The following is a 27,848-nucleotide window of genomic DNA, read 5'->3' as shown; positions in this document are numbered from 1 at the left end:
GTTCTGCAGTAGAAATGTCGCTCTATTCTTTCAGCTTCCACTGATTTACACCGCATTTCTACCCAGCTTAATCCGGATGTCATAATTCTGCAAGAAACGTGGCTTTCAACCGACAGACATTTTCATATCAAAAATTACCGTTCATTTCGCTTGGATCGCCACTCAAGAGGAGGGGTTTACTAACTTTAGTCTCTTCAAAATTTTGCCACAGGGCTCTGGTATCTTTTCAACAAATGTCTCCTGACTGTGAGATTTTGGCGCTAGACTTTGTACTTCCTGGGTGCTCTCTATTTTCAATGGCCAATTGTTATTTCCCCAATGGAGTCCAGGATGTTAGACCTCTGGACTTGTTACTCATTAATTGTAAAAACCCAGTTCTCGGGGCTGGGGACTACGATTCTCACGATGTGTCGTGGAGTTTTAGGACTAATACATGCAGCAAGCGCCTTTGGGACTGGGTTTCTGATCACAACCTGATGTGCTTAAATTCAGGATCGGCCACTTATCTTCGCTCACACACTCAATCTGTTTTAAATTTCACGTTCATTAGTCCTGAAATTAGCGTAACGAATTGGTCGACTGTTGATAGCGGCGCCTCAAGTGACCATATACCTATTCATTTTGATATCATATGTCGTGTAACTCCGGCGTCTTCACAGTTGCAGACACATGTAAATTATGACAGATTTCAGACGGCGTTGCGCTCTGGCCTTGCTTCAGTGTCTAACATCGCCGAGGCCCACCAGTCAACAAGCATATGTCTGGCTATAGAGGAAAGCCGTAAAAAGTCGGAGTGCCTGGTGAGGCCAACAAAAAGGAATTCTTCTAACTGGTGGAATGCGGACTGTACAAGAGATTACAGGCGGAGAAAGGCAGCATGGAAAAAGCTTCTTCATAACCAATGCCCGAATAACTGGAGTGATTATAAATTTATTGCAGCCACCTTTAAACGCACAGTTTCTCGTGGGAAGGAAAAATATGACTCAGAACACTTCGATTATTTTTCAAAGGCGGGCAACCGACGTGCACTATTTGGTTTTCTACGGTCTAGGAAACAGCTCATGTCATCTCATAATTTTCAGTCATTAGTTATGTCACCTGAAGAAGCTATCCAGGCGGTTGAATTAATTGCCACATGCCTGCAGAAGCGGATCTCGTCGTTACTACATTTGCGCCCAATGTTGTTTGCACCAGTCGTGCCAAATGATAATGCCTCACAAGTAAATCTATCAGAGCTTTCACAAGTCCCGAGATTTCCAGCTGCTGCTCCTGGTCCTGATGGTGTTACTACAAGGATGCTCAAGATTCTCTTTGAAGAGTCTCCCAACTCCTTATTGCACCTAATAAACTACTCTCTCGAACACGCTTGGATACCTTCTGAGTGGAAGCTGTCCAAGGTGATCCCTTTACTTAAAAATCACGGTGGAGGCTATGAATTGGATAATATTAGGCCAATTTCTTTAACATCAAACGTGGTAAAGTTGATAGAAAGGGTGTTACTAATCTGGGTGTCAGCCATTGTTGTCCGCAAAACTATACTCAGCCCGTGCCAACTCGGTTTCCGGCCACGGTGTTCGATATGGAATGTACATGCTGATCTTGAGAGCAGAATTCTTGCTCGTCGTGAATGCCTGGTCGCGGCTTTGCCTACGTTAGACATCGCCAAAGCTCACGACAGTGTAGAACACTCCATCCAGGTACATAGGCTACAGTCTCTTCAATTTCCAGATTATATAGTTGCCTGGATATCTGCATTTCTTTATAACAGGGAATTCTTTTGCGTCCATAATGTTCATTCAGAGAGGTACAGACAAACGTGAGGTGTACCGCATGGAGCTGTTCTTTCTCCTGTGCTCTTTAATATTCAGTTGAGCTCAATTCCTCTCTACCGCCATGTACGCACTTACGTCTATGCGGATGACATTGCGTGTTTTGCTGCTGCGACGAATAAACATTAACTATATGGTCTGTTGCAGTCATATTTGAATACACTTGAGCACTGGTTGAGCGCATTACACCTGAAGTTAAATGTTGGCAAGTGCGCCACACTTGTTTTCCCTCTATACACTCCACTAGTGGTCTCTCTCACTTGCCAGTTAAAAATAATACCGCAGGTTCAATCCCTAAAATACCTAGGGGTCATTTATGACAACAAACTCACCTGGCGACCTCACATTGACCACGTCGCGGCGAAAGGGGCTCGTGCCGGGGGCGGCATGTTACGGAGATTATGTCATCACCGGTACGGCATGCGCAGAGATGCTCTATTAATGATCTACATAATGTATGTCAGGCCAATTTTAGAATTTGGAACAGTGTTGTTTTCAGGATCGGCTACATATAAACTTCGTCCTCTCGTCCTATTAGAGAGGGAAGCACTTCACATGTGCCTCGGCCTTCCAAAATTTGTGGCTACCAATGTGCTGTACCTTGAAGCCCACATTCCGCCTCTCTTGTCACGACTTGAATTTTTAACTGTGCTAACTTACCTCCGGATCTATGAATCCCATTTCCACCGTTCCCAAAGCATTTTCTGTTGTGAGCCGACTTCCTTTTTTGGTGTCCCCTGGTCTCGTTTCAATTCCCCTCCGGTAGTGTTTGTGCAAAGATTACTTCAGCCTTATGATATCCTTCCTGCGCTTCGTAATGGGCCCACAATCCACATTGTTTTCGACGACATATTCCCAAAAAATGCAAAACTTTTGCCACCGAGTATTCTAAATGGTCTACTAGAAGATCATCTGAGGACCCTTCCTAAAGATATAGCAATAGCCACTTACGCATCGCAATGCAATGAAAAAGGAGGTGTGGGAATATTTTGCTCGCATTTAGACTGGTCCTTTTCACTGCACCTTCCAGATTTCACCCCTATTTTTCAAGCAGAGTTTCTAGCAGTTGTACTTGATCTACGCCAGCTAGACCCCTCTATTACGGCAGTTGCAGTAATTACTGATTTTTTTTCTTTGTGTTCGTCCCTCGCTGCACATGTTGACGGTCCCCTTTTAACAACTTTCTTATCCCTACTTCCTCCGCATTTGAGCCTTGTTCATTTAGTATGGGTTCCTGGTTACAGCAGTGTGACAGTAAATGAGATTACTGACAATCTCGCAAAGGCTTCCCTCAGTGGCCCCGTGTTGCCAATCATCCCGGCTACAGCCTATATTACAGAATCTAGATTTCGGCGACGTGCGTTTTTAAGCACGCAGGACACAACACTTTTAACATCGGCGGATTATGAACACCTTAAATATTATTGGAACAGTAAAATTTGTTGCTCTCGGCAGCTTGAATTACCACTGACGAGGCTGCGCCGCCGCATCCAACCTCTAAATTTCTATTTACACAAGTCGGGTTTGGCGCTCTCTCCCCTTTGTGCATTTTGCGGTGAGCCTGAATCTATAGAACATTTTGGGCTGTATTGTCGCCGATTTAACTCTCTGAGAAAAAGGTTGCTGGAGGAACCCTTGCAGCATCTTGGCCTTAGTCTGAGCAGCCCGCTCTTGCTATCATTTGGCGCCACCACATTTGGGTTCAACCACAGATCTGTTTGTACCGCTGTTCTAAATTTCCTGAAAGAATCTCACCGACTGCCTTGCTAAGTGTTCCAAACTTTTCTTTTCTATCAATTATTACATTTTGACTTAATCATTATTATTTAATCCCTCTCTTTATTATTATTCTTATAATTCTGAAATCAAAACTCTCATCTCTTTTCTGTCCATGAGGGAGAATTCATTGGTGTTGCGCTCCCACGTGCTTTTCCTTTTTATTACCTGCGTTCAGGTGAATAGCCACCCGATTCTTGGCCGATCCCCCAGTGTGGGTATGTGCCATCTTTTGATAGGCTAACAACAACAAATCACCTCATTGCCATCCATCATCGCGTCTCTTTCTTCGGCTGGCCGCCACGTAACATTTGGTGGAGCTTGCGGGGTACCATCGACATCCTGGTCCTGGAACTTCGGCACCCTGCGTCAGCCATGGTCGTCGGCCTTGAGTTCTTGGCCTGCGTCGCTCGGCCGTGCCCCAGCCTTTCAGACCCGAAGTGACCTCGCCATTGCCTCCCCCCCCCCGCCCCATCCCCCGCCCAGACCACTCGACACGACGAACTGAACCCGACGCAAGGACCTGAACTGCCAACCCCACCGACCCGAGACGCCGCTTACATCCGAATACACTGTTCCCCTTCCCAGGCCGTTCGGCGCGTCCTGGGGCCTCCACCGTCGGGTCCTGGCGACCTGCGGCCCGGAAGCCTCGTGGACCAGGAATCATTCAGCCGTCTCCTTCATCGTGGCGGCCATTACCTCACCACTTCCTCGTTCCAGTCCAACTATTCTCTTCAGCCCGTAACCACTTCGCGCGTCTGTGTCACCGATCGGGACGATCGCTCGGTGGCCCCGGGCAGTGTGACGAAAGACGACGACAAACTATGCTGTGGCGCGGGCAGGAGCGCTCGCGCTAGGCCAACAGCCATTAAATCTCCTTATTACCATCCATCATCGCGTCTTTCTTCGGCTGGCCGTCACGTAACAATACCTGTTCCTTATTTCACGGGCAAGCTGCTTCTCCAGTCGTGACATGTGTAAAAGAACGTGTAGTGAGCTCCCAGTGCAGAGCATACTACCAAACGTAACTGTCAACATCCGACGTCCGAATAAGGAGCGGGCATTTTATCGCCATTGCAAGACGCCGTAAGGCCCCGCAACCCAGCGTGGTTACACAATTTTCCCCCAACATACGCCGACGAGGTTTCTATAAAGTCTCCTTGAAGATCGCTGCGGAAGCACGATAAATAAACTGTGCTCTAAAAACAATTCTGCCGGTTGAAAGTGTTCGCTGTTTACAGTGAATAAAACGCGCATTGCTTCAACAGCACTGCGGGCATTTTTTTTTTGCAGTTGCTTCAGTGGTAGTACTTAGTTGCACGCATCATGAACACTTTCGTGCAGTTATTTTCTGCGGGGTACATGCTGATCTCTGTTAATTTAGTATATACCACACTTCGCCTTTTAAGGTATGAATGCCTGAACACCAACGCGTTTTTTTTTTCTTCCACGATATTCTGTATGTTCATTTGTGTCCGCAGCGAATGCACTAAAGCGGCGGGGGCAGGCATGCCCTAATTATTGGCCCCGCGGTGGCTCATTCTAAGACACCATCGTCTATCTTCAAAGAGTAGGGCACTGCCTCTTGAGTTATCATAGAACACTTCCTTCCTGATCTGCTTTTTCCAGTATCGATAAAGTTCTACGCTATGCTTCTTTTCTATTCAACTAATCAAGTTTTTGCGATGCGCGTTTTTTACCTGTCGTTTAATGCTCTTTTTTCTCCGTCCTTGTATCCTGGATACTTACTGGTTCTTTTCCTAGTCCTTTTGCACCATTGTTAGTCCCCACAGCAGGACAAATTCCTCTTCCATATCTCTCCATTGAACCCTGTCTCGTGCCAGCTGCATCAAAGTGCCTAAAACTATGCAAAACTCTTAATCGGAAAACACTTTATAGCAGTGGGCGAGTTTCGAACCAGCGTCGCCGCGAACAGACCAGCTTCGCTCGCCACTGTACTTGAGCACCACGTCATCGCCACTTTTTTTAGAGCAGTAGCACTACTGAACGCAAAAGTCTCTCACCATTCAGTGCCTGATTTGATCTTGGTTTAATCTTGAGCATCAGAGCATAGCAACAGATTGGCTTTGACAGATCTATCTTGGCCGATTTTAACCAAATTCGATGTCCAACTATAACTGACTCTGTCCTACACGACGGTGACCTCCAAATTTGGCCCGGAACTTGACCTCAGTCGATTTGGACCGAAATCGACGTCCAATCATAATTGACCGTTCCCGACACAATGGCGACCTCCAAATTTGGCCCCGGTCATTTCCAAAAGTTTTGCCCGGGACACCTCCGAAATATGAATGGGAGTCGAACCCGCTGCGGCGCAATCAGATCAGCTTCACAGGACGCTGCGCGAGACAACTAGCCTATCGCCACAGTTTTTTTCCTTATTGCATGGAAATCGAAGCCGCTAAGCTACAAAATTGATTACGTACACACATACGATTCCGCGATGCAGACACACACTTTCATGCCTTCGTACACTGCGCCCCACCAACACATTGAAATTGAGGAAGACATACGTCAAGAACCGGCAAACATTATGGCAGCCGGTCCTGCGCAGCATAAACCCCTCGCACCAAGGCACGCTATTCACTTAGCAGAGACTTACATGAACGAAATGGTTCTCCTTGTCGATCCATCATGCGGCTTTTCTACATGCTAAAAGTCCAACCAGCATTAATAGATAGCACGAGATCCCGCAGTCTTTCAGGGCAGGCAAGAACCTTATAGTTTAAAGCGAGATCTGAATGTCCTTTTTGATTGTTTGCTGTAGTATGTCTAATAAAAACACTGCATCACGGCACCACACAAAGCACAGGCGACAGTTCCCCGACCATGGGAAAAAAAGTCCCCTTGGCGCGAAGCCAGGCCTTGACGCGTAGAGTCGAAGTGTGGAGTATAAAACAGAAGGATTTTGCGGTGGTGGTGGTGAAAAACATTTATAAGCAATTAAAGTTTTTACAGAAAGGTGATTGGGGTAGGACCCTATTGGCCCTTTCCCCTCACAGTACTAGATAGAGCCCCTATTCCGGGGCCCCATTGGCAAGCAACGCCGCCCGCGTCCGTTGAACCAAGGCCTTTTGGCTCATCAGGTCTTGACAGCCGAGCAGGGCCGCCTCCCAGTCCTCTCTGGTGGGGTTGGGGTTAAGGGGGTTGGACATACATTCGCTGAAAAACGCTTCAATACACTAGAATTCGTAAAACCAACGTAAGGCTGCCGATACACGGGCACAGGGAATAAAGATTCTATTAGTGCTTTTGTCATCTGCCTCCTTGACAGGTCGAATAAATATTGCAACGAGAAGCGAACAGTCAGGAAATCGAACCTATCAGCAACCTCCTTCACGAAACCACACAAAGCACCCTCAGGGTCATGACCAGTCGAAGCAAACAGATAAGGCAGACAACTAAGTTGCCTTCTAAGTACAGCTAGCAGAAAGGGGTGCCTTGAAGCTTTGAAGAAGAAAAACCGTTAATTAAGCTGGTGAACAAGCAAGTGACCAAGGCCAACTCCTCCAGTCCCGAGAGAAAAAAACAAATTGCCTCGACACATTAAGCTCCCTTTGAGAGCGCTTCAGTTCGCGAATAGTCTGTGGAACGCTTGTACCTTCTTTCTGGTACAGTGCATGACTTTCAATGCATATAAAAAGTTTTGAACCTAGAAGATGTTGCAAACTTCTGCCCGAGCAAAACTCGAGAGCTCCTGATCCATATACGCCTGCGTTTGACTCCTCACAAAGAAAAGTTGTGACTCCCAGTAAGACCCACCATGCCGGACCTGATGAAGGAGAACCCCAAGATATTGTAGGGAATCAGTCCCAGCTAATTCGACTAAAACGAATAGATTTCGTACTCGAGTAAACCAACCAGAATCATTGGGAATCTTGCAAAATTAGAGCCACGCCAGAGAGGTCACTCAACTGCGCTGCTAAATGCAAAGCTTCAAGCGTCCTCTTTTTATCTGAACAGAAAAGGGAGACTTCATCGCGCATACGATAAAATTGTAATTTCCGACTGATCAAGTGAGCATCCTCATGAGAGAGAGAAACTTTATCATTAGGAATTCGAGGAATGCGCTAGCTCCCCGCACGACCCCAATGCACTCATGTGTCTTTGTTCATACGGTCCATAACACCGGCAGCATGGCCGGTGGCGATGGTCTGCACAGCCGGGTCCTTTGAGCGCAGCAGGGTCTCCCAGTCCTCCCAAGTCTTGAGGTTAGTCTCTAGGGCCCGCGGGGGAGGGTCCGCCGGACATAGAAAGAGATGTGGAGGGAAGAGGCGAAGGGTTCTGGGCATAGAGTGCAGACAGGAGTGGGCAAGGAGGAATGATAGTGGGCTGTTGCATGTTTATCTAGGGAGGGGTGGAGCAGTGGGCAGAGCTGGCGAGAGGCTCTGTAGGCCTGCGTCAGCTCGCTGAATGAGCGCATGCGCTCCTTCGTGAATCCCCGATCTGGTTTAAAGAAAATCTGGTTGGCGGCCTCGTTTCCGTGGTTCCTGGAGTGCGCAGGCACCCATATAAGCTCCACTTGGCGGGGTTGGGGTGCATCGGGCGAGCCCAGTATGCCAAAAGCAGGGACATGGACTCGGCATTGTGCATAATTTAAACTTGCTGTCTTAGAGTCTGTTAACATGTAACGGGCTCCCGTGCGGGTGATGGCAACTGCAATGGCGAATACCTTGAGATCTGATGATACTAAGGCGCAAACGTTCGAAACATAAAGCAAATAACAGAGGTCGAGGAAGAAGAGGTTCTTCTGAACGGCCACGTTGGCCACTGAACGGCTACATTGGTCGAGGTATTGCCATTCCTGTATCTAACATGAACGACTAGAGGATTGTGGTGCCTCGTCTCCCAACCGGTATTGTTGTCTTCAACATCGTGTTTTGCATGCAGACCTCGCGGACATTCAGTACCGAGCTCCTGACTTCTGGGATGCCCTTCCTGCCCTTATGGACCTTCCGGATGTCTTGTGTATAGGTTAATATCACATGAGACACGTGGGGATGGTGACATGCGAAACAAGCCTTTCAAAGTAGTAGTTAGTTGCCGTGGCTGAGCTTCAAGTCAGGGCTTAAAATGTGTGGTGTTGGACCCCAAGACAAAAAACATAAAGTTGCAGCTTCTATGGCTTCCACGCCACATGGTGAACCGCCGGATAGTGTAACGTCTGGAGCGGTACCGCTCTGTCCATAAAACTCATGTGTCATAAAATCCAACAGAACACAACCCACAGCCAGTGGAACGAGAAAAGTGGCGGTGTCATGGCATGGCACACATGGAAGCGGCGAATCATGAGGTCTCGCTGACGCTGAAAAACGGCGTTTGAACTTCTAGTATCCCCCATACGGTATTTATATTTGAAAACTAAGCATGTTGACAGATTTGGCATCTACTTGTAGGTTGTAATCCCTGGCAAAGCTCATCTGTGCCTTCTAATGAAGCAGGGTTGGTAATGCGCGAAGTCAGTGCAGTGCTGCGCCACGATGTACATATTGCCGCCGCTTTGGCCACTCTGCCAACAACTGTGTCATGACGTACACAGATAGGCTGCGACAGGGTCATTGGTCGAAAGAGGAATATGCAGCAACTGATCGCATTATGGATATTTCGGGGGATGTGGATGCCTCTGGTGAAGTCAGCAGTGAGGTTGCAACTGTCGGCCGTCCAAAGTTGGTACCGCCCCATAGTGAGAGAGCAGAAGATACGGGACGAAAGCCTTCGCACCCTGCCCCGAGCGAACTGGATGCACTGTGCCCTGTGCGTTCCGAGAAGGAGCATTTTGTCACGCAAGTGCCTCAGCAGATTGAAGACCCTCACGAGGGGGCTGTGGATGGTGCGTCGTCGGAGTGCAGTGCTGTGTCGTTGCCAGAGCCAGCCTCCAGCATGTTCGTTTAGCTGTTGGCTGAAACGGGATTCCCACAAACCTGTCAATTGGAACAATAAAGTTTACTCTCTCTCTCTCTCCCCACAGCCGAACACGCCTCGTGTTAAACTGCATCACACCCTCGCGCTGTGCACGGCAGAGCGTCATCTCACGGTTCTTACAGTGCCTGCATAAAAGGAATGAAAAACGTAAATTACTATCTGCGCAAACGTCCAATCATAGCATCTACTTACGTTCAAAAATTCTACAGACGGCAAGTCGTCACGGTGCCTGGATGGTTCAGCACGGCACGGAGCGCGCGCTACGCAGCGAGTGAGTGCATGTCACAAATTTTCCTCTCCGTTCTCCTTTGCCCTCAAGATTAATCTAAAACGTCGTGTTGTGCGAACAAACTAGCTGCCTTTTATTTACCATCGGCGATCGGCGGCTGTAGCGTCCGCCTTCTATCACTGTAAAGCCATGTGTAGTTGCGTACAACATATATTTTCATCGTTAAGTACACCTGCGGCTTTTGCGGTTCAGAAAAGAATATATGAACAATTGTTTCTATTTGTTGAAGTCCATTGGGTAAATAAAGCAGCTTTGATATTACCCCTTTACTGTGGAATCCGATGCACAACTAAAGTTGTGGTTGAATATTTCTTCTGTCGCATTGGTCGCGTTCCATTTCTCGACAAAGAGCAATAGCGCCGCGGGACGTTTCGCTGCGGCAGCCGCAACGCAGTGATATCTTGCCTCCGCTCACAGTCGCAACCGAACCTACATTCGCTTCCGGCGTTTCAACCAATCAGGTGTGGCCGCTGCGGCAGATTGTGACGCTTTTTATTTGGACACAGGCTCGAAATAAGGCGCCTGGTTCCAGCCACCAGTCTGGCGCCGTGCCTCCTCAGGGCTTGCGGAGCCATGCCGTGTTCTTTCACCAGGGGAGAGTGGGAAGGGGTTTTCACACGATTGCCGCTTACACGACGAGCGTCAGGCAGCGCTGCGCTGCGACGCTTAAGAGGGTTCACCAGAGGCAGTGTCCATAGGAAATACATGGGAACATTCAGAAGCGTTAGCGTGTCTAAATATGGTTCGATTTTCATGAGGTTTGTGGCAGCGTTTTCTTTTTTAGTGAATAGAGAAAATGTTGCGGGCAGATTTTATTGTTTATGTTTCATTGTTTTTACCAATCAGACGTAAATATCCAGAAAGGTTGTGCTTTTAGATGTGTCGGTCTTTCATGTCATCTCGTGACAAAGCTAAGCTAATTATCAAAATTTTTTCAGCAAAATTTTCTCCGTTTTTTTCTTCATTGTTAAGCCGTAGTTTTTATCCGTATAGAACCTAGTGTTTGCGATTTGCGGGATCTGAAAGTTGTGTATATATTTTCTACGGAGATTTGAATTTCGCGCCTAATCTAACGTGTGACGTGGCTCCTTCTGGTCGACAGATTATTTTGTCGCTGCTACGCTACCACCAACCTCTTGATTGTCTGTGTTCGTGCGCACACGTTTTTCTCAGAGCCTGGATGAACTTGATTTCACTACTTCCTTTTTTCTTGCTTGGGGTGTATTCCTAAAGGATTTATGCTTTTCTTTTTGCTCGAGCTTGTGGTGCGAAAAGAAAGCGGGATGGAAGGGGACAACCAAAAGCTCCCCACTCTCCCCCCCCTTCCCCTCCACACACGCACACAGTAAGGCATTGTTCGCTCCAAAACGCACGCGAGCTATCGGGTCAAAAACCGGTTACTGGGTTCATGTAAACACGCCGAGTCGAGTCAGTAGTCGAGGGGTCCGACCAGTTAACTCCGGCGCAAGGGGTAGGTTGACTCAAGTCGACCCTGCCCCGATGTACTTGTAAACTTGGCCGAGTCGAAATGGTGGAGGGGAGAGGATAAATTCGAACTTGTTTTTCGCTTGCGCCGTCGCACCTCCGAAGCAGCGGTGGCGTGCCTCAATCTTGGATGCTACCACTGCTCGCTCGCAATGCAGTGGTCGACGCTAGCTGTCGCTGCAGTTGAACCGGTCTCGACTCGCTAAAATCGAGTTCATGTACACACGCATTGGTCGAATTGGGTAGACCTCGCTCAGCCCGACCCCCAGTCGACCTGATGTTATTGCTTCATGTAAACAGGGCTAAGCAAGAACTCGCTTATACAATGCCATAGTTACCGTTCAGTCGCCATGGATGACTACAGGATGCTCTCAGTGTTTATTTAACTTTTGTCCAACCTGGATTTGTTTCGTCCTAAAATTAGAAGCAGTGAAGGAGTTATGAAAAGACGTAAATGGGCTACAATTTAAATATTGTAACCAGGTGGTGAAAATGCCGTGAAAAAACAGACGCCCTTATTAATGTGGTCCTGAAACAAACTCTTTACTGGGCTGCCGTAGAATAGGCGTCTACACCCGTACACGGTCACCTCGCTAGTATTGTGCGTGGCGAAGGCGGGGACTGTAGCGCCGGGCGTAGGTTCCCTCTTGGTCTGTAAAGGACGGTTCACATGCAAGCGATTGAGCGAACTGAGCGACCAGCGGCTCGGCGCAGCGATGCTTTTCGCAAGGTTCCGTTTCACATGCGTCGCTCGAGAGCGTTTACTGCCGCTGCGAATCTCAGTGTTGCTGGCAAAGAATGCGAGCTCACGGTTGGTTCCGGTGGTTTGCAACCATCAACATGGACAATGTTCATGCATTATATTCCCAAGGTTGCTAAAATTTTGTTAAGGAATAAAGAATTCTTTTTTGTTACATATGAACTTCTTATTTTGATGCCAATAATATCATTTTGTTAAGTTCACACGTGCGTGTCGGAAGCATGTGTAGTAAACAAACATTGCCTTTACCGCACGAATCCTCCTTTTGTCACGTGGTTTTTCCGCCGTGCAGTCATTGGTCAGAAGGCGGAGCTATCACGCTGTCGCTGCGAAAATTTCCAACTTGTTGGAACCCCTTCGCTCTGGCCGGCCGAGCCGCCGCGACGGGTCGAAACCGGTTTTTACGTCACGGCGACAGGACTCGCTGGTATTTTCGCTTGCATGTGAAATGGGCTTAATGCGTAGCTGGGCGAGTCGTAGAGCTCCTGCACGCTTTAAGCAGGCGGTGACGTCAAAGTTGTCCCCATTGGTGACGTTTGGCAGCACGGGCTCAAGTGTTGTCGTTGCTTTCCTGCCGTAAATGAGCGTAAAATATGTCATATATGACTGGTCTCCTCAAAGGCGGTGTAGTAGACGAACATGATGAGCGGAAAGAAGATATTCCAGGTCTTATGTTCAGCGTCGGCGTAAATGGCGAGCTCGTCGGCAATGGTCTTGTTCAAGCGCTGCGTGAGGCCGTTCGTCTGTGCGTGAAACGCAGTCGTCGTCCGACGGCGTCTATACTGTATCGAAGGATGGCTTGCGTCAGCCCCACAGTGTACGCAGTTCCTGTAGATCGGGCGGGACTCAGTGAAAGAAGGAATAGCGAAATACGCGCTGCAGTCAGAATGGGTGTCTTAGGCGGTTTCTTGGCTATCGTCATTTTTCGACGTTTCCTTCAAAGGTCGCTTGAGCGAGCAAGTCTTTTATGCTTCTAGAATGTAATCAGGCTCACAAATTGGAAGGCCACGGCTCCTCCTTGGGTCCACGAGCGCTGACAGCGAGAATTACATATAACTTTTCGAGCTGCGGCAACATCTCGTCCTCCCAAAACGATTGATGTCTGGAAATCACCTCAGTGCTGACGCCTTTTTTGGTCCACAACAAAAACAAGCACTTCTTACGGCGAGCAATATTCAGCTCTTTTTGCACTTGGTTCCAATAATTACTGTTTGTCTTCTGCGGCAACCTCCTGTTCTTGTTTTCCTCGCAGGAGGTTATTTTTTGGAGCGAGCTCCTTCCAGTGGAGTAAGAGTAAGGTTCCTCACTCAATACGGATACTTGACTTCAACAAGAACGCCCTCCCCAATGAGTTTGTCCGGGGAAGCGCCAAGAAAGGGGTTCTCTTGGTCAACAAACAGGCCGCACTCCTTCACCACGACATTTCACTCATTCTCGATTTGCTCGAGTGCTAAGCACTCGTGGTATTTTCCATACCGAATCGATTCAGAAGTTATTACCTTGAACAGGATGTCGCCAAGTGTCCACCCACATCCCGTCGATGGTTTCATTTTACAAATAGCACCAAACAATGATGCTGTCGATTTTTTGTTTCCACAGAGTGGATCCACTCTGCTTTGATGTTGCTCCCTGCAGGTCTTCAATGTTGGTTGCTGATAGCGAAAGCGATGTCAGGAAGTTGTCGGAAGCAGATTGAAAAGCATCGGGCTCCATGTCTGGTACGCCGTAATCAGCATCGGCATCAATATTATTACGGGCTTAGTTAAGCAGCAAGAACGATAGGCCGTACACCCAAGACAAACCAGAAAGCCAGGTCACTGAAGCACTAGCTGCAGCGTCCTTGTAGTCGTCGACTGCCCAGCGACAGAACGACGTCATCTTCGCTTCGCGCCTGTGTACCGTAACACTACCCCCTCCCCCTCCGCCCCACGGGAGAAGGCACTGTCCCGGGGCGGCCTAGGGGGGTGGGTGCGAGTGTAAGGGTTTGAGATGGGCGACGTGCACAAGCTGTGTGGAGGGGGGCCACGGAAGGAGAGTGGGGGTGCAGCGGCGTGAGTACATAGGTCACATCGCTCAGTTGCCTCAAGACGCGGTAAGGACCGACGTAACGAGGCCGGAGCTTCTCACACAGTCCCACACGGCGTGCAGGGAGCCAGAGGAGTACCAGGGAGCCGGGATGATAGTGGACGTCACGATGATGAAGATCGTAACGACATTTTTGAGCCGTCTGAGAAGCGTGGAGACGATCCCTAGCGATTTGGCGGGCGGCGTCAGCACGGGCAATGGCGTCAGAACCATAGCTGCTAGTAGAAAGGTCAGAAGGCAGTAAGCTCTCACAGGGTAGCAACGGGTCGCGGCCAAAGAGCAGGTAGAAGGGGGAGTATCCGGTGGTATCATGGCGTGAGGAATTGTAGGCGAACGTCACGAAGGGTAAACTGACGTCCCAGTCACGATGGTGGTCGGAGACATATATCGACAGCATGTCCGTCAGGGTGCGGTTAAGGCGCTCAGTAAGGCCATTTGTTTGGGTATGGTAGGCCGTCGTGAACTTGTTACGGGTGGAACAGGAGAGTAGAAGGTCGTGGACCACTTCAGAAAGAAAGCAGGGGCCTCGATCTGTAAGGAGATGCCGAGGAGCGTCATGAAGCAAGACGACGTCACGGAAAGTCGGCGACATCGGAGGCACAGCTTGTCGGAATAGCGCGCGTGATAGCGTGCCGGGTTGTGTAATCGGTCGCAATGGCAATCCACTTGTTCCCGGAAGTTGATTTGGGAAAAGGCCCAAGCAGATCGAGACCAACGCGGAAAAATGTGTCAGTCGGAATGTCGATGGGCTGAAGCGAGCCACTAGGCGGGAGCGGGGGCGTTTTCCTGCGCTGACATTAATCTCAGGCAGCCACGTAACCACTGACAGAGCGGTAAAGGCCAGGCCAGAAGAACCGCCGGCGCACGCTGTCGTACGTGCGGGACACGCCGAGGTGCCCTTCAGTAGGAGCGTCATGAAACTGGGCAAGTACTGTGGCGAGGAGATGCGTCGGGACGGCGAGCAAGAGGTCGGCGCCATCAGCGTGCATATTGCGACGGTACAGAATATCGTGATGCAGCACGAACAGGCGCAGAGCAGGATCGGAAGGGACGCTTCGGAGGTGGTCGAATATAGTGCGCAGAGATGGATCACGGCGCTGCTCGTCGCCGATGTGTAGAAAGTCCGAGATAGACAAAACACAATCATTGGTATCATGGTTGTGGGAGTCAAGAGGACCGACAGGATGGCGGGACAAACAGTCAGCGTCTTGGTGCGACTGGCCGGACTTGCAGACGACAGTAAATGTGTATTCCTGCAAGCGCAAGGCCCAGTGACCCAGTTGTCCTGTGGGATCTTTAAGAGAGAAGAGCCAACAAGGAGTCGCTGGACCTTGCGCTTGCAAGAGAACACATTTACTGTTGTCTACAAGAATGTCCCTTTTTTTCACTGCGCTGGCAGCGTCGAGTGGTTGATATCTTCTTTTTCAGTAGCTTTCGCTTTGAATTCGTCCTAGAAAAATGTCTTCACAAATGATGCTGTGCATCCTCCAAGCTGCCCTCCCGAAATCCTTAGCGCGATTTTTTCCGTGGTATGTTCCTCGGCAGCAGAGCGATAAGGAGGCTGCAGGACACCTTGTCTTGTAGCATCCTTTCAAGGAATAGTTTATTCTCTTTCCTCCTACAAATTTTTCCACAACGAAGTTGCAATGCTCGGCAGCATTGTAATCGACGTCCATTATTAGGCTCGCCGCGTTTGCAACCACTCTGCTCATGGCAAGACAAATTTCTTCAAAGATGCGTTTTTGAACTATTTCAGGAAATATATTTTCTTCTCCCGTTTTGTTTCCGGAACAGAATTAATCAGCGCAGTTGCCATGGTCTCCAAACCACGCATATCATTTGGGCCATCTTCATGTCATGAGCAAGACGGTCTACTTTTTCAGAAAACGACGCATCTTCAGAGCTTCTAAATTTTACTGCTGTTGCAACTCCATGCCGTAGGCGCACAGCTTCTTGGAGAATAGAGTTTTTTTTAATTTAGGAGGAATCTTATCTAGTCGCTTCTTCTGAGCGATCTCTCTTATTTTTGCTGCATAGTTTCGAAATAGGTGGTTCATGCACTCAATTTTTTCAACCCGGTGGTTGCCATACGGTGCTGCTTGGTAGATTGGTAAGTGCTGGAATAGATTGGTAAGTGCTGGAATCACCATCAGCAATAAGTTTCGCATATTTTATGACCTGAAGCTCAACGCTTTTCATGAAGCCTTCAACTACAATAGCTTGCTCTATGCTCGTTGAGCATCCTTGCCAGTTCATGTGGCAGTGGTGCTGTCGGGGTGGCACCTTATGGAGCCTGACCACACATTGCGCGTATCTTGTTTTTCATGCCAAGGTGCAAGACTTCCAGTGGCACCAGCAAGAGCTACGCGGCAGCTGTGCGCACCAGCCGAAACGAGCAGTTCGAGAAGAACGAACCCAGAAGAGCGGCTTCCAATTCTACGTCCAGGTCCAGGTCAAGATCTAAGTCTAGTCAACGTCGCAACTCGTCAGGCCGATCCGGAACGGAAGAGTCAAGACATAATAAACAGCAGGGGACCACCAGGTCGGTCTCCTTTGCACCTAAGGCGGATCCACCGGCACAGGAGACGCCATGCACCCGAGAACGCGGACCGTCTTCTGAGAAGCAAGAAGACTCAAGACACATCGTAAAGGTGGGCTATGCTGGGCTGCCTCCATCCCTCCCCGGAAACGCGATATCTAAGGAGTTTAACGACCTGAAAGCAGAAATTATTCAGCTAAAAAAACAGAACGAGGCGTTGCGAGCTGAACTTAAATTGGTCAGGCTGCAGTCACAAACAACTCCCGACAAAACACCCGAAGCCCGGCCAAACTTACAGTCAGTTTATGAGCGCGTCATTGCAGAGCTGAGGGCTGACAGAGAGGAGCAGGATAAAAAGTTCCTACAAGTTATTCAGATGGTCAAAAACGAGCTCGCAAATGAGTCCGCCAACACTAGGAAATACATAAACTCCGCTATTGCCACAGTCCTAGACGAATTCAAATCTAAACTCAACGAGTGCAACTTCCGAAATAGGAAATCCAAATATGCCGACAGGCACCCCCTTCCAGCAGAGGACAAATAAGGACCATGGCACATAGGGGACAGGAAACAATAATTTGGCAATAGAATTGTCGGGGATTTAAAAAGAAAAAAGCAAGCCTTCAATTTTTCATCGACACGTCGGAGACGCCACCTGCTGTAATAGTACTTCAAGAAGCAAATACGGTCATCAGCATGAAGCGGTACCAAACTTTCCCAGACGAGCATAGCCTAGGAATATTTGTTCACAAGGAGTATACCGCAACGCTGCAAGAACCGCTAGCCGAAAATATCGAACATGCTTACATTGAAATTCTTCCCAAACACAGGGGAAAACGCAGTTTGCACATACTGAACGTGTACAGTCGCCCCAGAGACTCATGTCGTCAGATAGTCACGCTATTTAATAATATAATCAAGAGGGCAGGTAAGGACCCCCTCGTTATAGCCGGTGATTTCAATGAGCCCCATCAAGCATGGGGATATCACTTTAACAGCCCGAAAGGTAGGAGGATCCTTGAGATCGCTAACAGAGAAGGGCTCACAATCTTAGCGGATCCCCTGCAACCCACCAGAGCGGGTAATAACGTCAGCAGAGACACCTGTCCAGATCTCACGCTTGTGAAAAACTGCCTGCAGGCCACCTGGTCTAACACTGGCGAGTCCCTGGGCAGTGATCACTTCATTGTCTCCTGCACTGTTCAAGGAGTTAAATGTCGGAAACCATTTGGCAAGGCTAAGATTGTGAACTGGGACAAATGGAGAGAGGAAATCGCACATCTCCCGGACGAAGATATCACAGATATTGAGGCATGGATAGCGCTGCAGATGAAAACCGTTGCCAGGCACTCTACGACAGCGAACACCACGGAGGAAACTCCGGCAGTTGACCCGCACCTGTTACATCTGTGGGAAGCCAGATCTCTGACAAGGAGGTGGAAAAGGCAAAAATTAAATCGCAAGCTGAAGACCAAGATTGCAGAACTCACCAAAGAAGCGGATGACTACGCACATAACCTCGCTAACCAAAACTGGCTCAAGCTGTGTGATGACCTCAACGGTAGAATGGGCACGGATAAAGCATGGGGACTCCTCAGATCCCTTATAGAGCCGAGCTCAAACCGGAAAGAGCAAACAGACACGCTCTGTAACGCCTTGCACAGCTATAAAGGGGACAACGAAGCCCTCATTGCAGAACTTGCACGGAAATTCCTCAATCTGGGATCCTCGTACCCTCTCCCTGCGTACACAGGTGCACCCAATGAAGAGATGGACCAAGCCGTAACGGTTGAGGAACTGAGGGCGGAGCTTCACGTCATGCGTAAGAACACCGCTCCTGGACCGGACCAGATAAACACCAAGATGCTCTTTAATATGGACGACATCTCCTTAAGAAAATTAGTGAAATACTTCAACACGCAGTGCTGGAACAAGGGCCAGATCCCCGACTCCTGGAAATTGGCTTTAGTGCGATTTATTCACAAGCCCACAAAGCCATGCGATATTGATCATTTACGACCGATCTCCCTGACGTCGTGTCTGGGTAAACTGTTCGAGAGGCTCGTGAACGCCCGACTGAAACGACTCCTGAGGAAGACTGATATCCTCCCTGACACGCTGTATGGGTTTAGAGAAAAGCTGTCTACACAGGATATTCTCCTCCGTATCAGAGAGGATATTCTGGACAACCCTGGCAGATGTCAGGTCAAGGCCATCCTTGCTCTCGATTTAAAAGGGACATTTGACAATTTCAACCACCAGGGAATACTGGATGAGCTTATACAGCATCAACTGTGGTGATCGCACATATAATTACGTGAGGGACTTTCTCTCCAATAAAAAAGCGTCAATAAGTATTGGTGATCGGACCTCCTCTCCGTTCAATCTAGGTTCCAAGGGCACCCCGCAGGGAGCAATCTTGTCTCCGCTTCTCTTCAACCTGGCCATGCGTGGGCTACCAGAGAAGCTAGACCGCATCCAAGGCATTGAGCACGCTATATACGCCGACGACATTACGATCTGGTGTTGCAGCGGTAATGAAGGGGAAATTCAAGACCGGCTTCAGGAAGCAGCAAATGTCGTGCGCCAGCATGCGGCGAGGCATGGGTTAACGTGCTCTCCCGAGAAATCAGAGTTACTCCTGATCGACCGTGGCAAGAAGCAGAATACGTGGCTTTTGCCGCCCGCTCCCTCTGTCGCCATTACGGTCCAGGGTATGAGCATTCCGATCAAGGAAGAGATCAAGATCCTGGGAGCCATCATTCCCAGCGGCAACACTAACACCACTACAATCAGACAGCTCCAAGCCTATTCCGAACAAGTCTCTAGAATGCTACGCCGGGTAATCAAGAACAGAAATGGCTAAGAGAGAAGGAGGCCCTAAGATTAGTTCAGGCGTTCATTCTCTCTTAACTAACTTACGCCACCCCGTACTTACGGCTTAGCAAAAAGGAGAAAGACCAACTAGATGTTATTATTCGAAAGGCAGTGAAGACGGCGCTGGGACTCTCTTTATGCACATCCACTAAGCGCTTACTACAGCTGGGGATCCATAACACCATCGACGAACTAATAGAGGCCCACCGTGTAAATCAAATTCTCAGGCTCTCAACATCTAAGCCTTGCAGGAAAATGTTACAGAAGCTGAGAATCAGTCCACCCCGAGAAGTCGCTGACAAGATCGACATGCCCATGCAGATGAGATCACACATCACGACTCACCCCATACCAAAACGCATGGATGAGGAATACAACACAGGACGGAGACTAGCCAGAGCTAGACACCTCTCTAAGCGCTGGGATGAAAACAAGGACACGATCTACGTCTATGCGGCTGGACCCGTTAACGGAGTCGCGGCAATTGCAAGTTTCACCCCGGGGGGATATCATTGCAAGCAGCCTTATCTAAGCGGTGGATACCACATCGGCTAAAAAAGCAGCTATCGCACTAGCGATATCAAAGAACAGCGAGGCAACGGTTATGTCCGTCTCACAAGCAGCGGTACGCAATTACCTCAGAGGCCGCGTTGGCGCCCCGTGTTGGGAAATTTTGGAAAGGTCTAATCCTTCCAACATCCAGATCTTCTGGACGCCAGGGCACCTCTCAACGACGGGCAATGAGGCGGCCAACACAGCTGTTCGAGCTCTCCTCCTCCGAGCATCTGGCACGCAGCCTCTCTCTGACACAGTTGACAACCCCCTCACCCTTACTAAGCTACGCAGAAATTATGGAGTACTATAAGATCACAAGAAGGAAATATCCTCTTCCTCACAAAACCCTAAGTAAATATGAAGAGCACATAATCAGGCGACTACAAACTAATACTCTGCCCAATCCTTACCTAATGAGTAAATCGTACCCAGACACCTACGATTCGTCCTGCCCCTTCTGTGGAGCAGTTGGCACACTCTTTCACGCGGTTTGGGAATGTCAAGAAAACCCAGACTTGGACAGCAATCCCGATCTGACTTATGAGCGCTGGGAGGCAACCCTTCATAGCCACAGCCCCCTCGACCAGAAGTCGCTGGTTGAGAGGGGCCGGATTATGATGGCGACCAATCGGTTCTCGTACTGAACCCACCCAGTTTTTATGCTCTGAATAAATGTTTTTCCTCCTCGTACTCGCCGTCTTCGTTGACGCTAGACAAGGTGAAACCAGTTTCAGTGCTAAGTTATGAAAGTGCGGGCCTTTTCCATACCTCTCCGATTAACCGAAGGCACAAGTGTAAAATATTTCAAGTACATAATGCAGCGCTTTTTACCACTATGGAAACTAAATAAATTTGTGCACTCACCACGCCTGATGAAGCGTCATATTTGTTCTTGCAGGATCTCTGACCACGCACCATCCGCGATAACTGCTGTCTTGGTTGTGTGTGCCGTCACTGTCAATGTCGCCACATTATCTTGCCAGCCTTGCTTCTTCTGCGCCCGCTCTTTTCATTTCCTCCCAGACGGCTTGATTGATAATATGGCCAACGATGTCCTTTGTTTTTGTGTAAGTGTACTATGACATTCTTGGAATGTTGATAGACACAAGCAGTTCGTTAAGGTTTGAGAAGCCAAAGTCAATTGACATTACTCCACACACCACTGATATATTTATATCACCGCAGCCACTCTAAGCTTGCACGTCAGGTGGCGGGTACTTGTGGATGACATCCTTCCTTCGGCACATCCTGCATACAAGAGTGAACGGGCTTTGAACACCTTGCTTTCTTTCAGACAGAGAGTCCAGCTGAAGGGAACGTGGAGGGCGGCCTTTTGCAAGCTGCTCAACAGGCACTGAAGGCAAACAATGCGCCGCCCTTGAATTACAGCATTTGCACTGCTATTCTTTATTATGGTGATCGTGGAACCTCCATTAGCGATATCTTCGTCGCATGACCCTGTTGCGCTTATCGCTGAAGATGGCAGGGCACTTCCTGGCACCTCTGATTTTTTGATGAGGGATTCAACGTCTGCCGGCCTTGGGTTGTACTCATTGACTTCTTGGGACGAAGAAATTTCAGCAAGGTGGGCAAGGTCATGACCATAGCTAGAAGAGTGTGTTTTGTTCGTAGGAGGTTCGTTATCGAGAGCTTACCACTTTATTGTGTTCGCAATCAGTGCACCTGCATGCTTACGCTTCCCGTACCTGAAATTCTTTGCTGGCATTTTCTGCTGCCTTGTTGCCAGCTGGTATTCAAGCCCCTTCAGACGAATTCATTGCTTTCTAGACAGGGAACAAAAATATGGCGCACAAAAGTACCACAAGATGATGACCACCGTTTGAGCAAGCCAAACACTCAAGCCTTGTCGGTGCTGAGAAGCGGAAGATGGGTGTTCGGTGCTGGGAGCGCTCGTACGGGACTAGGCAAAGTAAGCAACACGCTGTCAGTGTACTCCGTTTCATACATAGCAAGCAACGCTGCCAAAGCTAGCAAGCCTATTCACGCTGGCTAAGTCCGCGCCCAAAAAATAGTTCGGCCTACGAGAAAAGTGAACGCAAGCATATTTAATTTAATCATATATTTAGTGTCGTGACTGGCAATTTCCTACACTTCGTTTTACCTCTAGCCACATTTTGTTTTTCAACTCGAGACTTCGAGAAGTAGAAATGACTTTGGCGATCTTATACACGGCTGGTGGGGCGAATCGCATTTACTCCATCCGCGCCTAAAAAGTAGGTCACACTAAATGAAAATTACATCAAGAGGGCTCGGTACATCCCGCCTCACAGCCTCGGCCGTAATTTTCAGTACTACCGCTTCGTTTTATACCGCTCTTTGTTTCCGTCCAAACACTCACCGAGGCTTCGAGGAGGACGAATGATACGCGGCTGGGTAATATGGTTTTGCGGACGCACTATTTACGCAGTCTTCGCAGCGTTTCCTGTTATGTATGAACTGGAGCATACATTCGAGGACATTCTTCTGTAGCTATGTAATAAAGGCTAAGCGGGAAAGGAGAGAAGACCAGCCATGAGGTCTTGTGCTAGGAGCACCTTTCTTTCCTTTTATTTGGGGACTGACTACTTAGCTGTTCAACACAATGAACCTTTTTCTATAACATACTGCGGATGCGCCAAGCCCCCTCTTCCGCCATTTAAACCGACCACACAAGGCTAAAATGGGGGAGGGTTCGCTGCACGCGTTTTTTTAGGAACGACGCTTGCTTGATAAACAAGTGTCTTTTAGTCACGAATCAAACATATCAACGACGAGTGAAAAAAGTTGGGCGAGCTGGTATATGTTCGTGATTCACAACGGCGCCGCAAATTAAAAAGGACGGAATGGAGACTTCGACAAAGTGATGATTAAACATATTGTCACGGGGTCGTTCACCATAGCGTGGCCGGGGTGCGTCTGGTGAACACCCTCGCAGGCCCATCCGACGGTACGGGCAGTGGCGCAATATGTGGCCGGCTTCACCGCAGTGGAAGCACAGGGGACGGTTGTTTTCATTTGTTTTCATAATCCCCATAAAAAGATTTCGTCTGTTGAACCAATGTTCTTACATTCTTCGCATTGTCTTAATTGTTGTTGTATTCCTATTAATTTTTCAAATAGTGTTAAGTACCTTGGTATACTTTTTGACAGAGATATGCCTTGGAACAGTCATCTTACTGCAGTATGTAACAAGTTTCGTGGTTTATCATGTGTACTATACAATGTTCGATATTTATTACCTTTTCAGACTCGCAAGCTTGTTGCGCAGGCTCTTATTTATGGTATCCTCAGATATGGAGTCACTCTATATTATCATTGCTCAAAAACTTAGCGAATGAAATTAAATGCCATACTAAGGAACATCTTTCGATCCGTGGCATACAACACGAAAGCTTCACCTGACTGCAATTTGTTTTGGCTTTTACAGCTGCCCTCTTTTGATGCCCTCTTCCATCATGTAGTTATTCGTGCTCACTTTTGGGAGAGCGAATTTTTGGTTTCTTTCATTCCTGTTCGTTCTTTTCGACATCACCCCCGTTTTACGGTACCTCGCTGTTACACTCATTATGGCCGCTTCACTCGTAATTATTACATACCCAAAATTTTTAATTCTTTGCCTGATTCGATCTTTTCAATTTCTTTGCTGTCACAATTAAGGAACTTCTTAAAAACCCATATGTCGGTTATTTAATCTGTTTTCTTTTTCTTGTTTGCTTTTCATATTAAGGTTTATCATTGTTTGCTTGCTTGTCACACCTGTTTTTCATATGTCATTCACCGACTGCCGAGTACTGCCCGACAAGCCTTTATGGCTTGGGCAGACTTGTCCTAAGAATTGTAAATGTGCTGTCTGAAAATAAAGGTGTTTATTATTATTATTATTATTATTATTATGTGCGCCACGCGTGTGCTTTGCTGAGGGGTGGTCGTGCGTCGGAGAGGGTAGGCGAAGTCGAAAAGCGGTGGAAGGAGCAGGGCAGTAAAACGCCGGTGGTGCTGGCGCAGAGCTGCGCAACGCTTCACTGTACGTCATGACATCGGCTCAGGCAACGGCTGGGGACAAGCCATTGGCTGCACCGCTCGACGGACTTCGTCGCGAATGACATCCGAGATGATTCCGACACCTGGGTGTTGCTCGACAGGGCGAAGCTTCTGTAGCTCCTCGCGCGCAATGCTCCTGACAAGCTCACGGAAGGCCTCACCCTCGGCTCCAAGCAGCGGCATGTTGGCGTTCATAGCACTTTTATTCGCCGGACGGCCGTAATGCTCGAACCTCTGCTGCAAGACGCGCTCCTTGCTCGTCGCCTCCCGAGCAAAGTCAACCACTGTGGTAAGAGGGTCACGCACAAGTCCTACAAAAAGCTGCTTTTTAAATCTTCACATGAGATGACGCACCTTCTTTGTTTCAGACATGGTAGGATCTGCGCGGTTGAAGAGCCGCGTCATGTCTTCTACGAACATGGCGACGCTCTCATTTGGCCGCTGCGCTCGGGACTGCAGGGCAACTTCAGCTCGCTCCTTCCGTTCATCGCTGCCGAAGGTGTCGAGCAACTGTCGCCGGAAGTCTCGCCAGGTGGGAATAGCGGACTCGTGGTTTTCAAACCACGTCTTGGCAGAGTCTTCCAGGACAAAACAGACATTGCGTAGCTAAGTTCTTCGTCCCACAGGTTAAACGCAGCGACTCGGTCGTAGCTGGCCAACCAGTCTTCCACGTCTTCGAACTTGCCATGAAACGACGCGGGAGTGCGAGGCTCATGAAGAAGCAGCGGCGAGGAACTGACGGCATTCTGGGTGGTCTGACTTGTCGCAGTGGACGTCGTTGCGCGGGGTCGTGCCGTCAGGGGTCGAAACTCAGGAGTTAAGCCTAGCAAGCGGCGGCTTGCCTTGTGGACAGGTGTTGTGTCCACGGGGTGTAGCTGGGCGTCGTCGGAGGCTCCCGGGAGCTCTTCGTGCATCGGGAAATTACCCAGCAGCTCCCCCAAAATGTCATCGAAAGCCGGAAGAAAGGGCAGAAGGGCACACCAGGACTAGCCAGGCAGACACAATCAGCGACAATCAGACACAATCCCTGTCTCCCCGGGAGATGTGGCCTTCAGTGACATGCGTGGGGTGCAGCCCGCTGCCGTCTTTCATTTTTTGGCGGTTCCCCCTCAGAGTTTCTTTTCTCTCTTACATGCCTTCCTTTCGCGCATCTATTTTGTTCGCACTTTTGTCTTTTTTTTCTCCCCTCCAGTGTCCGGACACCCACACAACCCCGCAAGGGGGTATTGTTCTGGCCCCTTCCTTTCTTTTCCACCCCTGCCCGTCTGCCTTCAAAGCCCGGCCGCTTCGCTCGGCCCTCTCGGTTGCTCCCTGCTGCTCATGGGAATCGTGAATCCAAGAGCAGGAGCAAACTTTGGCGGGTTGATGACGTCGCTCACCTCCTTCCCACATCTATCCGCGCCGATGGCCGATGTCCCCCGTGTGAATACCGCTTAAGGCGTGTCGAAAAATGACGCACACCTATGTGCACAGGCGAAGCCAGTAACCCCACCCTATCATTGTAAAACAATTTTCGCAGAAAAGGCGGGAACGAGCTTAGCAGACCAGAACCAGAAATTGCTAAATTGGTGGGCTACTGGAAAATGGGCCATTGTGTGACAGCTAATCCTTCTTTGCTCAATGGCTTGAAAGCATACATAGAAAAATTACTTTTGAAAAGCAATTTAATTATATTACTAATTACTGTCCTATAAATCTATCAAAAGTAACTAAATTACATTACAAATTACTGCTCTCAAAAAGTAATGACATTACATTACAATTACTTCCCGAAAAGTCATGAAAAGTACTTTTAAATTACTTTTTAGTTTCAATACATAAAATGTTGCGCATTGCCCATAGTTCCTACAAAAATTCTCATATTTCATTGCACCGCCACTGAGCTCTAAAGTGCGCACCGGAAATTTTGCCCCGCTTTCAATTAAGGCAGCCCTAGTTCATTGAACAGCCGCTTTAGTGATGTAGATGAGGTCAACCTAATCGCAAAATTTAATTCCTCGCATCACTCTGGAATCAGAAGTCAGTCGTTCAATGCGCAGTATGGTCCCACCCTCTTGATTTTGAACAATTTGTCGTAGTACACGTAAACAGCGGCAGTACATCGATTGCCTGTTGACGCTCATCGTCCTGTAAATGCACCAGGGCGCAGACAAGCTGCTATCTCTGCTCTTAAATTGACTTGTTCTGGAGGTACGTCGTCGGGAAAAAATAGCATGCCGGGGTGCCGCTGTCGTCCATATTGCCCTTGAATTAAAAATATGGCTTCATATCCGGCCACAGACAGTAGTTTTCCCTAGAACTCACAACCAATTTTGTTAGATGTCATTTGAGACTTGTCAGTCCGGCGACATCACAATATATATGCAACAGTCTAGAGGGAACTACTCGCTTAAGCAGTCGTAGTGCGTCTGTGGAAATGTGCAATACAGCAGCATGTCGTGGCCATGGAGCTCTCCCGGTGGCCCTGCGGCGCGTCTGTGTGTGCGACTGTAAGCAGTGCTGGAAGATGCGTAGCAGTCCTATTAAGTAGACTCATCACCAAGGCAGTGTCGACTTGCGCAGGCACATCGCCTCTCGTCCGCATGCGCCGCTTCGCTGGAGTGATGGCTATTGCTGGCCGCGTGTTTTTCTTGCTTTGTAGACGCTCAACCCCGCAAACGCGAGGTCAAAGCATGGCCGATACAAGCAGGAGCATGGACTCATTACTCATCAAAAGTAATTTCTCTAGTAATTAACCACTTTTGCATGAAATTACTGCTCCAAAATAATTCATTGTATTACTAAACTACCAGCCGAGAAAAGAAATGAATTACATTACAAATTACGAAGAAAAGTAATTTCGCTACTGTAATTTCATTACAGTAATTCAATTACTGCCATGTCTGCTTGAGAGGGGTTAACTTTTTGTGCTTCGGTCCCCCAAACTTTGGCCGCATGCCCAAAGAAAGTTCTGGGCTCTACTTTTTGTACGTGGAAGAACAAATACTTTCGTGTCGCGGTGCAGTTTACACATCTGGAGGGGGAATAGGACTTAACTCCTTTTTGTGGTCCTCACGTGCTACCTCCTATCGACAGAAAAAGATCAAAGCTGAGTTGCCTTGTAGCTGGTGAGCCCCATTAAGGCTATACTCCGACGTCCTCGGCGCTCTCCCGCGCGCCGGTGATGGTCAGTCATGCACGTCAGGTCGGCCACGCCAAACCAGGCGCAAATCCGGCCCTCCTGCTAGGGTGCCTCAATGCGCGTGCCCATTTGAGCGGCGGAGAGGGGCGCCTACCTACAGTCCGGCCTTCTACAGTTCGACCGCTCCGACGGGGCGCAGCGGCTGCGCCTGGAGAATAAGCGCTTGCACAGATAATGCGCAGTGCACTCGACGCGCCATCTTTCGTAGATTTGCCGTGCGCCAACGAGAGGCGGAACCGGTCTGGCCGGGCCGTGTATTTGGCCATCCTAGTCGATACACGCATAGCTTCCACCCAGGCCTCAGTATTCTGTCCGGTGACATTTTACTGTAGCGAGAGCTACACTACGTCAGCCGCTTCGCGAGGTCAGCGTTGCCGCACTTGAGCCGTGGTCGCACCGTGGCTTTGAGCCGTTGCCTAGCAACGGCAACAGCTGGCAGCCGGCGATCGCTCCTCCAGCTGTGCTCATGCGCGTGACGTCATAGCAGG

The sequence above is a fragment of the Amblyomma americanum genome, chromosome 3 (genome assembly GCF_052857255.1).
Source record: "Amblyomma americanum isolate KBUSLIRL-KWMA chromosome 3, ASM5285725v1, whole genome shotgun sequence".
In the NCBI taxonomy this organism is placed as follows: Eukaryota; Metazoa; Arthropoda; class Arachnida; order Ixodida; family Ixodidae; genus Amblyomma; species Amblyomma americanum.
The sequence above is the reverse complement of the archived record's forward strand: the minus strand, read 5'-3'. Positions refer to the sequence as shown.